This window comes from Thunnus thynnus, chromosome 9, assembly GCF_963924715.1.
Source record: "Thunnus thynnus chromosome 9, fThuThy2.1, whole genome shotgun sequence".
In the NCBI taxonomy this organism is placed as follows: Eukaryota; Metazoa; Chordata; class Actinopteri; order Scombriformes; family Scombridae; genus Thunnus; species Thunnus thynnus.
The window spans coordinates 2229476-2241522 of NC_089525.1; the positions used below are offsets into that span (position 1 = coordinate 2229476).

The 12047-nt window shown below is 38.3% G+C and overlaps 1 long non-coding RNA gene across 1 annotated transcript; it reads left to right on the forward strand.

Moving 5' to 3' along the window:
- Nucleotides 1-1364: 1364 nt before the first annotated feature.
- LOC137188718 (uncharacterized) lies at nucleotides 1365-10509 on the forward strand. The gene is made up of 5 exons (XR_010929482.1): nucleotides 1365-1636; nucleotides 5489-5636; nucleotides 7811-7966; nucleotides 9401-9557; nucleotides 10132-10509. It is a non-coding gene; the product is annotated as an uncharacterized lncRNA (long non-coding RNA).
- Nucleotides 10510-12047: the final 1538 nt, after the last annotated feature.

The window sequence follows — 12047 nt, forward strand, 5'->3', positions numbered from 1 at the left end:
TCTGTTAGATTCATTTTTGTAGCCTCCACTGGATTATCATTGACGTATTTTATTTGAGTCTTCTTGCTTTTGGCTTATCCAAGTGTCAATGCTGAGAATATGTTCTCAAGGATCCTTCACACGGCAGTTAACTTTGAGCAAAGAGATTATGCTTGTACATTTAGGTAGCCCTGTGGCACATATTCTCCTTCAAGAGGAGGAACATATTGGATAACTTCAGCTGGAAAGAATATAAAGAGAAAACGGTCAATTGAAAATTTTTTCACTGAATTCGTCAGGTTTCATTATATGTTTTTCTGTTTTTTCATTGTATGTTTTATTTTTGTTTGTTTCTGCCATATTCAGTTTTAGCATTTCCAGGTCTGGACCAGATCTGGATGACTGGGTTTTTTTTGTTTTTTGTTTTTTGTTTTTTTGTCAGGTATCTAAGTTTCCTTTTCTATTGTTATATTTCCTCTATAGCTCACAGCTTTAAGCCCCTCACTTGTCCAGAGACTGTCCATCACCTGTGTTACTGTAGCTGCCTGTGACCTCTGACCATGTCTTCAGAGGTGTGTGTGTGGTTAGAAAAAATAGACAGTTTTCCAATGAAGATCAATAAAGTATCACATTACTCCCATCTTTCATCTGACCTTGACTGAATTGCTAGAAAGATTGTCCCAGTTGGATGCACATTATGGAACATAAACCTGCACTAATAAAAAGAATAGGCTCTTTTTCTCACTGTATCAGCAGCTTTTTGGTAGCAACTCAAATAAAAATACACAATATGCTATTTGTAATTGTACTGTGATTTCGGATATTGGAAAGCTGTAATTTTAAAGGACTCCAGTATTTTATTTCAAAGATCTCTAGTCTGAGAAAACATTGGTACAAAGTCAAAAATATAATAGATACGAAAAAACTAGGATGGAAAATAATTTCTGAACAAAGTGCAGAGTCATGTATCATCAGTATGTCCTGGCTCTCCTTAACTTTCCCAGTATTTCCAATCATGCTTTCTTGTCAATGTCACGTCCTGCCGGGACTTTTTCTGTTATTTTTGGACTCTTTGTGTATTTTGTTCTCTTGAGTTTTCAGTGTTGCATTTATGTTGCCTGGTTTTGTTTTTTTCTCTGTTTCCCTTGTGTGTTTTCCTCCTGTGTATATGTGCACCTCCTCTCACCTGCCCTGCATCACCCTGGTTAGCCCAGCCCTGCTCCTAGTGTCTTCCCCAGTTTACCTGCTCCAAGTCTGCCTGTGTGTTGTGTCACCTGTTGTATGTTTACTTTACTTCCTGTTTTATTTTGAAATATTTTCTCCTTGTGTCTCGTCACCTTTACTTCCTGTGTTTGATTACTTCCTGTGTTTCACCTGTGTCTAGTTTGCAATCACACCCTGTGTAGTCCAGTTTTCAGTTTGGTCTTTGTTGAGTCGTCTGCTTTCGTGCTGTGTATGTTCCGAGTGTTTTCCTGAGTTTTTTTTCCTGTGTTTATGGTCTTTGTTCCTGGTCCCAGTGTCTCCTGTGACTTTTGAGTTCATTCATTAAATATTCAGCATCGTATCCAACCTGCCTGCCGTCTCTGCATTTGGGTCCACCTGCTCCACTCAGCCACCTCCATGACAGTCAAGGAATACAGCTTTCATTCCTCAACAGGTATACTGAATATAGGTCACTTATGCACCATTTTAAAACTTTTTTCTTAAATTACATATGTACGTTATATACATGCATTACCATCCATCACATACAGCATATTCAGTCACCATATAAGTGGTAAAATGTGATTATATTACTGATTGATCCATTTCCTCCATTTGCTACTGCACATTATTCTTACCTCCTTTATGCAACCCGCCAAGGGTAATATGGCAGAAAAAAAAGTATTGGTGATAATCTGTGCCATCAGATTGATAAACAAAGTTAAGCAATCAGCACAAATGAATAAACTATGTCTGGATCAATAACCTCAACATAAGCAGATGCTCTGAGGTTTTTTGGTCTAGACCACTTGTTCCAAAACTTTTTTAGACCACAGCCCCTTCAAAGTAAAGTTTTTGTCATGGCACCCCAATCCACCAAACCCCCAGTATATCATGACATGACATGATATTCTCAATCATTCAGAATAAAAACCAACAGATTCCAAGCAGATCTGTAGATAAATAATTTAACTTATATGAATACAATTAAATATGTCAGTATGTTATTTCTTTCCTGTGCTTCAATTAAAATGAGCTGATATTTAAGATGTACAACAGGTATTTAATAAAATACGTGAGCTGTTGAGTTGGAGAGAACAGGTCTGACTCTTCTGACAGGATGGCTCTTATCTTGTTTTCATGTTTACCAGAGAAAGGCACACAACAGAAATATGAATTTGGGAAGGTATAACACCACAGTATATGTGCACCGTCAGTGATGGATATCCAACTTCCACAAGTAGTCAAAACCTGTCTGTGAAGCCGTTAGACGAGTAGTCGGCTCAGATTTAGTCGTCTCTGTGTTGAGATCTGAGATGTTTCGGCGTTTCTTTGAGCTCAGTTTACCGTCTCAAATCTTTTCATCGCTGCTCTGAAGCTCGCTTTTTTTTCTGACTGCTGAGCTGATGGTTATGCTGATATGTTCAGCGTACAGGAGAAGACGTGTTATAGTATTCCGTTTTGTTTATTTTTTATCTGTGCTTATAAAGTGCTTATAAATAACAATATTGGAGGTCTTCTTGTTCCCCTTTCTGTTTATTGATCTTTTCACACAAACTGGTTATCAGAGCACAGACTTTTAATAATTATGGGTTATTTTAAAAATAGGTTTATTAATCATTTCAGTGGGTTTATTATTATTATAAATTTTGGGATCCAAAAAAAAGATGGTCAAACAATTTCTGCATGTTTTATTCATCATACAAAAACAGGAAAAAACCAAATAAATAAATAAACACATTAACTAATTGATTAGATAGAACTATGATTTGATTGGCTGCCACCTGCACCGCCACAATGACCGCTGCTACATTAAATTCATGAACTTCTTCTAACAGGCTTTTATAGAATCTATTTAATGAAATATGTAATCCTCTCCACCACTGCAACATCCACTCCCATAAACACACACGCACACACAGAGATACACACACACATAAATTGTAGGAGTGCTTCTTTGAATTCTGATGTTGGCCCTGCTGCTGTGACTGTATGATGGAATGGGAGGAAGGCCAGTAAATTCTCCCTAAGCGCTCATAACCAAGCAACACTGTCACATCAGATGAGTGAGTGAAGCCCTCGTAACTCAGCCTGTCAGCCTCTTTAATGGGCTTAAGCCTGTGTGCGCGAGTGTGTGCGTGTGTGTGTGTCAGAGTTACGGTCACGGCTTGCTTGTGTGGGTGCATCTTAACATGTGTGGATGTATTGTCTTTGATGGTTCACCCCAAACTATTATCACTAAGGGAAGAGGAAATGGTGGGGCATTAAAATAGCCATTAGTGCTCATTAAACATCTGTGCTGCTACAGTACACTGTGTTAATGTATTGTACTACCTGAATCACTGCACACACACCACCACACCACCACTCCGCTGTAGTAACAGCTGAGCACCTGTTCACAGCTACTACTGCTAGGAGACTGCACAGTGGTAATGATACAGATGATAGCAACACTTCATCCTAACCCCTCCACCCCTTATTAACATTTAAAGCTGTATATAAATTACATTCATTAAAATCAATTATAAAACATTTGTAAAACCATTTTTTTTGTGAATGTTGGATTGCTTACATCCACATTTCTTGTTTCTTGGTGAAAACAAGACTGAGAGTTTACAGACATGTGTGTAGCCAAGGTCGCAGGTATGTCTAAGTGTCTGGGTTCTAAGAGGATAATGGTGGTGAAGATCCAATGAGCAATGAGAAGATAGTGATGATGGAGATGGAAACCAGGAGGCAGTGGGATGATGATGACTCGAGCAGCACAGTTCTGTCTGTAGTATAGTCTCAAGAAAAAACAAAAAAAAACAGCTAGAATGTTCGATACACACGCCGTTTGGATGAGTCAGCAGCTCCGTGATTGTTGTATAACGTCTTTTTTAGCTTCCAAGAATCGCTTCTCATTGATCCTTGTTATGTTTCTACTTGAATCAGAGTGGTTAGACTATTCTCTCCAACTTTCTGCACAAGAGCTACCTGCTAGGCGCTACTATCCTGTTTGTGTCTGTCTCTCTCAGCAAAAAGAGAGAGAAAAACTTGTCAACTGCGTTCTCGCGTCCCTCTCTTAATGACGCCACTAGGGAGCGCCAATGGACCGTTATAACTGAGGGAGTAATTATTCTAATATTGTCGTATCTGTCTGATAACTTTATTTTTATAATGACTGTTCAGACCTGGCTACACTAGCTTTGAGCTAAACATGCTCCACAAAGAAAGCGCTAATATTCTGATGCTAAGCAGGTATAATCTTTGTGTCTTTTGTTTTGTTGTCATTTAGCCTGTTAGCATGCTAACATTTTCCAATAAGCATAAAGCAGAGGCTAATGGGAATGTCATTAGTTTGGTCATAAATTAAAATATCTGGCAAACTGAAATTTTGACCTGATGGTGGTGCTAAAGGACAGTTCAGAGGATCACTAAAGTTATTAGGGCATATTATCAGGAAATCATGAATATCTGTACACAATTCTGTGACAATCCATTCAGTACATGTTCAGATCCATAAGGTTTGACGTGATGGTGGTGCTAGACGAAAAGTCATTGTTATATATCCGCTGGAGACCTTGACCTGCTCCTGTTGCATTCTTTCTTTCTTTCTTTCTTTCTTTCTTTCTTTCTTTCTTTCTATTTATAGCTGTCTCATTCTTTGTCATAGACTTTTAAATTTATCTATCATATACTGTGTATATATTTTATCTTACATACACTGATCAACTTTATTTTGCTCTGGGTATACAGAAACAGATATTACTGTGAAATAAAGAGATGCAGACAGTAGCTTTGTGTTATAGCCCTACTACATAAATGTGAAGTTTTGTTTTTTTTTGTTTTTAAAGGATTAGTGTAGCTTGTGTTCTCATCAGAATACAGCAATACACGATACAATCAACAAGAGGAGCTGAAGTTCAGAAAGTGAAACAGTGGAATCAAATCATTCTTTGAGTCTATTTGAAGCTGGTACCTCCTCACTCTCCTCACCGTGCACACATGAAATAAAACCCTAATTCCTGTTTGGTCCTCACAAGTGAGTGAGGGTGCAGAGGTGTTCTTCTTCTTCTTTTATTTCCCGCTTTTTAAACGGTTTCACATTGAATCTTTTGTACTTCAGCTCAGCGACCTTAGACATGAAAACCTGCCGAGGGATTCTACAACGAGGATGAGAGGAGCGGGGGTAAGGGGGGGCCTGACTTGAAACAGGCAGAAGTGAATTTTTAAATAAGTTAACAAAAGTAGAGTTTAAGACAGGAGGCAAAGGACTTACTCTGTGTGTCTGTATGTGTGTGTGTGTGTGTGTATGCATATGTAGAGGAAGCAGAGGAGGCGACAACCTTGATCTAAAGAGAAGAACACATCCTCCACTTCCTGAAAGGCTGGGAGTTCCACGGCAGAACAAAACGCTCGACGGCAAACGTCTTCAAACTCGACTCAATAATTCATTTGTCTGCTTTGAAGTGGTGAGTGCACAGATGGCCCGACCAGTGCTACACACACACACACACACACACACACACACACACACACGCACACACAAACAAATACATGCAGGTGTAATCACTATACAATACCACACATACACACAGAGATGTATGTGTGACATACCTGAATTTATGCCATATGGCCATATACATGCATATCTCTTTGTTCTTTCACACACACACACACACACACACACACACAGACACACACACACACATATTCATACAGAATCACACAAATCACACAGATCCGCCAATAATGATAAAAACAACTATAGAGAGAGATAATTGGTGACTCTTTCAGTTCCTTTATTTAGAACATATAAGCAGTATACAGCTGTTCCGCCGCTAGCTGTGACAATTATAATATAAAGATAATTACTCAAGTGATAACAGTTGATTGCCATCAGATGTCAATCAAACTGTGACTAGAATGTCACTGTCATCTTAGAAAAAGAGATAGCAAAATGTTTTGGTCTAAGGTAAGTGTTTCACAGTCATCCACAATTCATTTTAGAATAAAACCTGCTTAGAATGAGTTTGTAGTATAGATTTGGGACACAGCTATGGTCTCTGGCGTTAGGTGGTGTAAATGTCCTCCTTGATGTTTCTTGCTTGATGACTGCTGACCCCTTCCAGTCGATGCTCGGAGCGGTTTGCTCTGGTGGGGTAATGGTGTGGAAAGCGAACTGCACAGAATTGACACTGCGTCAGCAAATTTGTAAATGGTTGCAAATCAGGACAGGAAGTCAAAAGTGTTGTGAGGAGGAATATGTTACCAGGTGAAATAAGCTTGGAGAACACAGTTTATTTTACATATTTCATCTTAGATAAGTTCATAGTCATATTAAAATCTACAGTTTCTTTCCGTGTTTTTCTTTTTTTCCCCACCATTGCAAATAAAGATGTTTATAGGAAAAGACAGAGTGAAGGAGAGCAATACTGTATGAGAATTATGATGGTTAAAGAGGACTGTTAAGGTAATTAAGGGAAACAGTAATGTGTGAAGAGTGGCAGAGAGGGAGCGTGATGCGACTGGTGGCAGAAGAGGAAATGAGGAGGATGAGATGTGAAGAGGAGAGGTTGTAGAGGAGAGGGAGATAAGTAAGATGGTGACAAAGGAGAAGTGGAATTCTTGCAGGAGAGATGAGGAGTAGACACAAAGGAAAAAAAAAACAACTGGATAAGCTGGATGGTCTCAAATTTGAAACAATACTAAAAAAAAACATAAATAATGCAAATTATACAAAAAATAGTTAATTTTTTATTTTTATTCTGTCAGTATTATTTGTAATTGGAAACAAAAGAGATTAAAATAGCTAATCAAGTGAAAATGATCTTTATACAGAAATATTTAGTACATTTGCATATTTTTGCTTTTCAACTCACATACTGTTTATACAACCTAAGATTCATATATTTCACTTTAAATGTTCAACTTTAACCACGTTAACAGCTGTTGGCATGATTGAACTTAAAGAATTTAAGTTTTCTATGAAGAGCTGTGTGCAGATTCTTTACAATAGAGGTTTAATAATATACAGACATTTATTTATACCATAGTAAGTAAATTAATTGTTTTCTAAATTAATAAGTTGCAATTTGCATTCTGTGTTAACAATGTCAGTAATTTATCCAGTAAAAATCTCAAGCATTTATAGTTTTAGCTGGTCCAGTGTGAGGATTTGCAACTTTTCTGTGTTATACCACTTTGAATGAAATATTTTGAGTTTCTGGTCTGTTGGGTATACTAAATGAGATGTCACTCTGGAAAATGTTGTCTTTTGAAATACTTTGTTATTTTGTCCTTTTTTGACATTTTGTATTTAAATGATTAATTATGATTAATCTACTTTTTTCCTACAAGTTTATCATGCACACAGACGGTGTCTGGTTTCTGCTGTGCATAAGATCATTTTTTGTGTACACCAGACTGCTTCTGGTCTTCACCAGAATCTGCCTGGTGAGCACAAGCAACTAGCTCATGAGTCAACACAGGATGCTATCTGTTACACAGCAGAAACTTGTGGAAAAAACTCATGTCCCTTTAGGGACTCTGTAGTGATCAAATAATGGTGATTGTTTTTTACTTAATTGCTTTCCCATTTGCATTGCAGTGACGAACCAAATTACTGCCTGGATTATGTTCACAGGTAACATTTTTTTAAGCGAATGAAGTGCTACATTTACTGTACAGAAGCTGGACGATGGGTGTGCAAAATGCAGGACATTGACCTCAGAGACTGAAGTTTCCATCCTGAGTCCCATGTGTGGGGTTACATTTAGGCAACAAAAGAACTTTGGTTAAGGTCAGTGAAAGACGTGGTTTCAGGTAAATGTTAATAAACATGTCTTGTTCTGTATTGAACCAACACCATGATTGTTTCCTAACCTTAACCAAGTGTTGAAAGTTTAATACTGGAAGATCAGATATTTTGGCGGCGGACAGTATCTACATTTCTGTGACTTGCCAGATATATTAATTAATGAGACTGTCCTCCCAAGGAATACAACACAACAGGCTGTAATATGAGACTGTGTCAAAATGTGGGAATTTCCCTTGACTGTGGTACCATTGCAGCAACAACCAGTTCTAGGAAACCCCCCTGAAGGAGCCCCAGCTCATTGGATTCTCTGTGACCATCGCAAGTTTGCTTGCACTGACTATGCAAGAGAAGGAGGAATTATCAGAGTGAAGAAAGAAAGAGAAAGAAAGAGGAGGAAGAGAAAAGAAAGCAGATAATGACGGATGATGATAAATGATGATTGATGATAATAAATGGTATAAGCCAAAAAGTTAGTCAGCAAACATACATGATGTCATGTAACATGTAGCCTTGCTAATGTTTTAGGAGTTGGCAAGAACTGAACTATTGCTATCTAGCAAGCTAACAGAATTTAGCTTGCTAGCTATTTCCTAACGATTACTGCTGATAGGAAAAACGCTCTTATGTGTCATTCTGGAGTCACATGGTCAGAACAACATATTTGGTCATTTAATTTGGGGGACTTATTGTTATTAACATTTTCTCAATGTATTGACAAAAAACATGATTTCTGTTGTAATTTAGAAATATAAAAATGTAATTTCTAGGGGACAGGGTTGACTAGATAGTTTCTTGTGTGAACCAGACACCAGGAACTATCTGTCTTGTGTCTTGTGCATATCACAAACCATCTGCTATGCCTCAAAAACTGGAAAAATGTTTTTTTTTGCTCTTTTTGGGGAAAATAATAATAATTTCTGACTGAAATTTGCATAACAATTCTTGGGTTTGCAATATTTTGAGGACTGTATATTGAACATATCTTTTCTTTGATGTATTTTTGCCAGAGATACTTCATGATTGTGTGATAATGCAGTTTAAAGAAAACTCATTTAATCAGTCTGGTGCTGCTGGTGAATGAGAGATAAGCTGTGAGAAAATCAAAGGCAGAAGAATCAGAAGAGGCAAACATAAATGTGGTGAAAATGTTAATGTGAACCGTCATACACTGTACTTCGTTATTAGACAATTAGTGTTATTTGTGAAGAGCCCTCAGAAGAGATGGTAGAGTTAGATGGAGTGCAGGCATGAGGAGCAGGTGAGGGTACAGTAGATGCTGTGAATCCCTGCTCCTTTTTGACTAAAACTTGGGTGTATTTGCTGTTCTCTCCTCAGCGTCTCTATCTGTCAAGCTATTCATGTAAATGAGCTCTCTATACTCTCTATATTGTCTCTATCATCTGCTCTCTGTCCCAGAACAAGGTGGGATTCCTCCACGGGGATTGAAGCTGCTTCACTTGTCAGCAAACAGGCGGGATCATTGCTTTGTACTGGAGCCCTGTTATCTCTGGCTGTGTGATAAAGAACTCCACAGAGTTTCCCTATCTGGAGGAAGAAGAAAGACAACCCCGAGGTAAGCTCAGATTATGACAAGAATTTATCATTGCCATCGCTCCTATTTACATTGACTTTGTTCCCGCTCGCACACACTTGCAGCGAGACAAACACGTGCACTCTCATTTGGATGCACACGTGTACACACTGAGCTCAGACCGGCACATCAGGTGGAGATTTCAACTTTTATTCAACTTAGTGAAACCTTAGCAAAGGTCTCCAGTAATGCTGCTGAGAATCTTCAATTTCTTACTCATTAACAAAATATAAGAAGAAGGATAATGACAAACTATCATTTTTTACTTTAAACACCCAACTTCCTCTTTAATGTGGTACTTAATGTGATTTATGTATAGTTTTTTGTACTGCATTTAATCTACATGTAAAAAGCTTAAAATGAATACATATAGATTATACATATAATCAGTACATATAGAGTCCCAGAGGCAGCGCTGTTGTTCTGTCCAGTAAAAACATGAAGCTTCACTTTACATTCAGACAAACTAATGTGGCAGCTTCAACTGTTAGATTTCATCTGTGAGACCAACATTTATCTACCAAAAGGAATTATATCATATATCAAAATGCTGCAGAGACATTGGAGCCAGCAGTAAATCATCAAAGAGCTGCACAGATCAGTTCATCGGATCATGCTCTCCCTGTGATGACGGCGCAGGACTCTGGCTGCTGCTGCGAGATGACCGGCTGCTCTCACATTGACATTGAAAAACACATCATAATGCAAAAATAAAAAAATACAATAAGATAATAAGATTGTCATTTTTTAAATCCAAGTGTTTCTATGCCAGTGTTTCCTTTTTCAGTTCAGGTTTTGGTTTCAATGCCAAAATGTAACTGTTGCTGTTCTGGCCCCATAGAAAATAATATTCTGATCAATGTTTGCTTTTGTCTGAGTGTCGCCACTTCCTGTATCTGTCATTTACAATTAAAAGCCCGGTGGCGTAACTTCATCAGTGGGCCGAGTGACACTATTTCCTGTATCTGTCATTTCATATTAAAAGCCCTCTGGCATTTCATACACGGTCCAGCCATTTAATATCTTTTTAGATATTATTCACAGTGTTCACAATACACAATCACAATGTAGGGTCAAAATCTACATGCCTCAACACAATTTCACAGCTTCCTCATGGTTTTAAATCAGTGAATCTTAGAGCCATGCTGTAAGTGAAGTGTGGGTAAGTGAAAATCAAATGTTCCTTTTCTGATTCACCAACTATCATCTGGATTTTACGTAGAATAAAACACATGACTTGTTTTCCCAATTTGGATACATGTTAAAGATGTTGGTGCTCTAGGGTTGCTCTGTGAGCAAAATTACATATCATGCAGTCAGTGTAATCTACCTGCTATTTGATGAATATACACTTTGAATAAATTATAGAATGACTAATATTACACTGTGTGTCTATGGGAAGCCTGTAAACATTTTTTTTTTGTGCGCAAATATCAATCTGCACCATCAGTCTGCAAACTTTTGGTATCAGCCGTCATGAAAGCGTATTAGCAAAATCTGCTTTCATGTACACACAGTCACAGAAAACTACCACAAACCAAACAACCAGGGGAATCAATGTTATACACATATTAACACACTCTTACTCTCCATATAGCCAACAGAGACCATCTCCAAATGTCAGCGAGGACCCAACAGGGCAGCAGCTCTATTCACCCATTATTATCCTCCTTTTTCCCACAATCCTCAGGGGCCTCGGCCTGGCCACCTGGCAGGAGTTTCTATGTTAGAAGAATGTCAGACAGAAAACAGTGACCTTCTTCAGTCTCAGCGCAGCATAATGCCTACCAGACCAGGGAAGGAGGGATTTTTTTTACCTTCAAAGCCATCACTGTTATGTATATGAGGCCTATTGATACGGACCTGATGCAGAGAAACAACTCTCACACCTGTTTCTCTTTTAAGATAAATCTGCTTTTATTCTGGCACTGTCAACTCCTTCCTCCCCTCCTTTTTTCCAAACCTTTAAAGCAGGTAATCTTGACAGCAGATCTGTTTTTATTTGACGTTATCGGTCGGGGTGAAAACAGGCAGTGTGACCCACAAGGTGAGGATCAAAGAAGGGTTCAGCTGAGAGAGAAAGATGGAGGAAAAGTGGGAGCTTGAGTAGAAAAAAAAAATCAGCATAAGCTAACTCACTTTCTCCAACTCTGCCTTTTATTCTGACATTTTTCCTGGAATATTAAGACATCTTAGTAATTTCGCTGAAATATTCTGCTCTCTCCGTGCAGTTATTGATGTATCGCAGTCTGTTTTCATTGTAGCCTGGAGTAAAAGCGCAGCACCCTCTCAGTCATGCTCTCAGTGGATTTATCACGGAGATACGCCGGGCTTTTGAAATGACTGTAAATCATGGCGGAGCTTTTCCAATATCCTGTGTCTCATGCAGAGCAGGAGAGAGCTGGGCATAATCATCTAGTTTGTGGAGGGTTTGAAGGATGATTAGGATGTTAAAGGCTTTCTTTTAGATCA